A 6,397-nucleotide genomic window follows, 5' to 3' on the forward strand; every position below is an offset into this window, starting at 1 on the left:
CACATTCATCACATTCGTCATATTCATCACATTCATCACATTCATCACATTCATCACATTCATCATATTCATCACATTCATCATATTCATCACATTCATCACATTCATCATATTAATCACATTCATCATATTCATCATATTCATCATATTCATCACATTCATCATTTCAGTCATTATCATCATCATATTCATCGTTTTCAATCTACTCATCACATTCATCATATTCATCACATTCATCATATTCATCATATTCATCACATTCATCACATTCATCGTATTCATCATATTCATCATTTTCATCATAATCATCATCGTATTCTTCACATTCATCATCACATTCATCATATTCATCATATTCATCACATTCATCATGTTCTTAATATTCATCACATTCATCATACTCATCATATTCATCACATTCATCATATTCTTAATATTCATTACATTCATCACATTCATCATACTCATCATATTCATCACATTCATCATATTCTTAATATTCATTACATTCATCACATTCATCATACTCATCATATTCATCATATTCATCACATTCACCATATTCATCATATCCATCACATTCATCACATCCATCACATTCATCATATTCATCACATTCATCATATTCATCATATTCTTAATATTCATCACATTCATCATACTCATCATATTCATCACATTCATCATATTCTTCATATTCATTACATTCATCACATTCATCATATTCATCATATTCATCATATTCATCACATTCACCATATTCATCATATCCATCACATTCATCACATCCATCACATCCATCACATTCATCATATTCATCACATTCATCATATTCATCACATCAATCACATTTACCATATTCATCACATTCATGATATTCATCACATTCATCATATTCATCATCATATCCATCACATTCATCATATTCATCATCATATCCATCATATTCATCATTTTCATCATATTCATCATATTCATATCACAGACTACCATAATATAAAAAGAACTTATCTGAGCGTCACATACCTACTGTAGCTGCCAAAAAAGAACACAACGCCCGTCAGGGCACAACTCTGGACTGTCCCCACCCTCTCCTGAAGGGGGGTGAAACCGTGCCAATCTCAATGGCTTGTTACAATGAGAGTGGGGTAACAATTTAGGCACAGACTGAAGAGGAACTCCAAAATAATGGGAATCGAACAGGATACTGGATCCTCACTCTGGGCAGCACTGGGAAAACAGTTTCCACCTATTCTCATACTGCCGACGAGTAGAGACTTCTCTGGCATTCAAGATGGTTTTTCTAACCAGATCAATCAGCTGTAGCTTGGACCCTCCAATGGCCAGAGCCACAGCTGGAGTTGGTGGGGATTGGGGTGCCATATCTGACCCCTCAGTTGAGATAATAGATCTCTCCTGTCTGGGAGCTGCCACAGCATGCCACGACAGAGACTGTACAGCAATAGGAACCACAGCTGTGCTGGCCAGTATGGGGCCACCAACAACAACTGGTGACCTTCCTTGAGAACCCTCTGTAGAGTCGGCCAAATCAGAGAAAAAGGGGGAAAGGCATACAAGAGGCACCAAGGCCACGGATGTGCTAGCACATCCTGGCTCAGGGGACCCGGTACCCCCCTGAGGGAGTACCACAGAGGACAATGTCTTGACTCCTCTGAGGCAAACAGATCCACCTCCGCCTGTCCAAAAAGGCTCCAAATCCTTTGCACCACCTCTGGGTGGAGAGGCCACTTTCCTGGAGGGGCCTCTGGCAGGAAAGGGAGTCTGCAACTTGATTGCCGTCTCCCGGCAGATACACCACCCGCAGGGTAGAGAGATAAGGTGCAGCCCACGTCAAAAAATTTTGTGACACACGCAGAAGCTGTGCTGACCTGGTGCCCCCTTGATGATTGATGTGGTAAATGGTTGGGGTGTTGTCTGACCATATGAGAATGTGCTTGCCTCTCAGGTCAGATAGAAAATGCTGGAGAGCCAGATGAACAGCACGCAGCTTCAGTATATTTATATACTCGGAGCAATCCCTCAGAGACTAGCTCCCCTGAACTGCCCTGTGCTGCCACACAGCGCCCCATCCCGTGGGGCAGGCATCTGTGGTGATCTCCCAGTGACACACCATCAATCCCATGGGGACCCCTCTGGACAGATAAGCCCTGTCCATCAATGGGGCTAGTGCATGGAAACACTGCCATGTAACCCTCAGCTTCCAATTTCTGTGCCACTTGGCGTCTAGGTGGAAACTGTTCAGCCACCTCTGGAAAGGGAGCCGCCACAGCAAGCCTAGAGGCACAAGACATGTGACAGAAGTCAGCTTCCCCATAAGTTGAAGGAAGTTGACAAAAGAAAGTTGACTGCCTAGCCTGAAGTAAGACATCCTATTGAGTAGGTCGTCCACCCGGTGAACTAATGGATGAGCCTCCATGGCCACTGTGTCCAAGTTCAGCCCAAGGAATGTTGTAGTTTGGGATGGAGTCAAGTCGCTCTTCTCCAGATTGACCCTGAGACCCAGGTCGGCCACATGGGCAAGCAAGCAGTCTGTATCTCGGACTGCATATGCTTTGGATGGAGCACAAAGCAGCCAGTCGTCCAGATGCGACAAAATCTTTACCCCGCTAACCTGCAAGGGAGCCAGAGCCACTTTCACACACCACGTAAACACCCTCAGAGAGCGGGAGAGCCTGAAAGGGAGCATCCTGAATTGCCAATGACAGCCTGGATAGGCAAATCTGAGGAGGCGCCGAAGTTCTGTAGGCATGGGCACATGAAAATAGGCATCCTTCAAGTCCATTGGTGTGAACCATTCACCGTCTGTGAGTGACTGAAGGACCTCCACTGTGGTGAGCATGCGGAATGGAAAAACTTTCATGTAGGGAGTGAGTCCCCATAGATCTAGAATGGGACAAAATCCACCAGTTTTCTTGGGTATGAGGAAGTACGTTTAATAGTAGCCTCTGGGTTGCAGCAGAGGATCTACAACCTCAATTGCACCCTGGGCCGGGGGGGCAGAAGGCTCCTAGTCCAGTGCTTGTACCTTCGCCAGGTTGCGAATTATGGTCATCTTGACCTGGCCTGAGATGCGTGGCTGGTGTTGAAATTGCAGTCTGTACACAAGTCAGAGTGGCAACCACCCATGGGTCTGATGCATGAGCAGCCCAGTCACTGAGCTGCTTGTTTCTGATATACTTTTACATTCCCTTAATTTAGTGTTTTTGTCCCTTGCACTGCTTTGTTCAGTGCCTCACACTGGTTTTGTACCCTATTGCAGACATTCCCAAACAGTGTCCCATTCAACATCTGAAAATCTGTTAAAGAATGTTTTTTAAAGACTAAAAGAGTATTTCTATTTCTATTATTTATGGCGAATAACCTTCCACCTGCAGTACTTACATGACTCACTTGGGGGCAGCAGTCCATACTTTAGGACTCATTACTTGTCTTCCGCATTATATCAAACGTCCTCTACGAAGATGGTACACTTTGATTTGAGGGTTATTTCCATAAATGTATTTAATGTGCTCTTCAAAATGTCACATTAGAGAATTGTTTATGGAAACGTCAAAATTTAAAAATCACAACTGTCAGTGACAGAATAAACTGTGTCACTTTCAGAGGCGTGTTGGGCTGTTATGTATTATTTTCACATTAAAAATAACAGAATAAACTACAGGTTTAGTAGTGAAGCATTTCCATGAGCCCTTAAAGTCCCATCTTTTTTAGCCTTTAAAGTATTTTAATTTCCTGAAATGTCTCGTGGTACACTGTTTTCTTTTGTATATTGACTTGTTTCTTGTAAAAACAGAAGTCTAATGAAGAAGAAGAAGAAGGCTCTATTTCCACTGTAGAAATTTTTCATTGATTTCCACTATAGAAATTTAAAAAAGCAACAACAAAATGATTTTTTGGTGTGAAAAGAAGCATTTTCTAAGACTTTAGACCTAGTGACAGCATGCTGTCCAGCTTGTCTTTAATCATGTCACAGGTCTGATACTGTTGAGCTGTTGTCACTGTCTCAATATTTTTCTGTTGCAAATGGGAAGTTGTAATTAAATTAATGCTATAATTTATAGATAAACTAAAAAAAGTATGTCCAACCACTGACAACAATGTCTTGCATTAAATCTAATCAAGAAGTCTGTTTAACCTGTTCCATTGCTGCATTCACTTGCCAAATATATCTGTTGTGACGAGGTTCTGTGACCAAAAGTTTCTACATTCAAAGATTTTTGCAAAGGTTTGAGCATGCAGAGGCTTATTTCTTTGTTTTTTTCAGGTGGGTAATTTTCCTGAACAATAGGAGGTTATGTATTAAAAAGTCAAAATTTAATTGCAAAAATAACATCATCCTCATATGAGAAAAGAACAATGCAGCAGCCAAATGTGCGTGTCGACCTGCTAATAAGGTGTGAGTCCCTTTATGTAATAGGGTTTGATGGCTGCTGGGAACCAGAGGGTGTCAGTGTAGACCATCTCACTTCCTCCTGTGTCTTTTTATTTTCATGTCGGTTGTGACCTCATGGCTAAATCACCTCTGTGATGTGAACTCTTGCCCGTCCCAGGCAATAGCAAATGGTTTTGCAGTCTTTGTAGCCGACCCACATGATACTCCCCTAAGCCTAGTATTTACTGCTGGAGCCCTCTCCAAGTTATAAATGGGCTAACTGAGCTATGGGTGTCTGTTACCAAGACAGGCCACATACATTAAACTGAATCACCAAAAGAGTCAAGGCAGGGGAATGTTTCTCAATGAAATGCTTCCATGTGGCCATAATGAGCATCATTAAACAGCATTTGTTCTTTTAGTCATAGCGGTGTTTCATTTCAAAGGTTCTCCTGCATCCTCCTCTGACTGCCTGAATGATGATGATAATGATGATGACGATGGTAACTGTCTGACAGTCTATAAGTTGCATTCCTGCACCCAGACACTATTTGCAAAAAATAGAGACATGCCTCCCCTTGACTGTGTCGTTTGGCGTGAACAGTGGGTGTTGTAAGTGCACTTTCATGTTTAGATCATTGACATGCTCTAGTGGTTACAATAGTGTTGGTGTCTTCACAGGACACACCAAGAAGCATCAGCGCTTTAGTTTAAAAAAACAGCAGCCTTGTTGTTGCTTGTAAATCTAGCAGCTTTAAGCCTTGTGGTTTAATCTTCACAACCTTATGGGAGACCACACCTAATTTATCACTTGTGTTTAACCTGCTAAAAAGATTAATTAGGACCAAAGAAGCTACATCAGTAACATAATTCACCACCAAACCCTTTTTTCATGTCAGATACACATGTCAAATGTCAAGGTTTATGACAGCTTTCTAAGTATAGGCCATATAACCACTGCCCAGGCATCTCCCCAGTATTTATTTGCCAGGTTGGAAAGCCTGCTGTTCTTGGACAACATTCCCATCGGATTAAATGGGTATCTGATATTTGGCATTGAGTCGATGGATGTCATGTCAAACCTTTTTGTTATAACATATCCAATGATTTTCTGAGCATGTCATAGTGTACGTCAGCACAAAAACAATTACATCAGCTTCTGACAACTCTTCTAGTTTTAATACCTAATATTCTGAATTGGCTGATTAGTCACCTCCCTCTTCACCTACATCTGTAGTCCATTAAGTATACTCACCTCTGCTCCCTAACAGAAAGACTATTCTCTAATCTCTGCCATTCTGAAATGAAGTATAAACACTTGTTATGTTATTGCATATTGTAATAGTCAACATAAGAAACAAAGAGCACTCAGCATTAATCATGTTGATATATGTTTAAATATGTTCAAAAGCTGAAATTTGCATTTCTGAAAACATGCTGCATGGTTAAATCCACTTGGCTACAACCTAATAATTCTTCAAAATGCCAAGATACACTCTGGCACCCCTGCAACAGCTCATGAAGAATAAGTCATTCAGAAAATGGATGGATGTTCTTTTATAGATGTTTTTGAGTAAAAACCAAAGATGCAGGAATGACTGGGGTCAGTAATGGTTGAATTGTCTCAACCACAATTCTTTTCAAGACAGGCAGACAGATTTGGAGGTGATTTTAGAATTCCTAGAGGAGTACTACAGAGAAGATACTGGAGAAAATGGTAAGAAAATGTTGAAAGTATTAAGTCAGTACTTTGATCTGATTGTCCCTTTAAGTGATGTTTTGGATGGAAGGATGATTCCTCCAAAAATAATAAAAGGTGTTTGATGCCTGAATCAAGAGTTACACCATGATGACAGTTCTGAGAATTAGCCTAAAACATAATTCACATTTACTTTCCATTGTTTTTCATCCAAAAAGCTGCCATAGCTGGAACAGAGGACAGTGATGCTCATAGATATAGGACATAGCTGTTCACTACAAAGAGGAGGAGCATGTCCCCCTACT

The sequence above is a fragment of the Sphaeramia orbicularis genome, chromosome 12 (genome assembly GCF_902148855.1).
Source record: "Sphaeramia orbicularis chromosome 12, fSphaOr1.1, whole genome shotgun sequence".
Lineage (NCBI taxonomy): Eukaryota > Metazoa > Chordata > Actinopteri > Kurtiformes > Apogonidae > Sphaeramia > Sphaeramia orbicularis.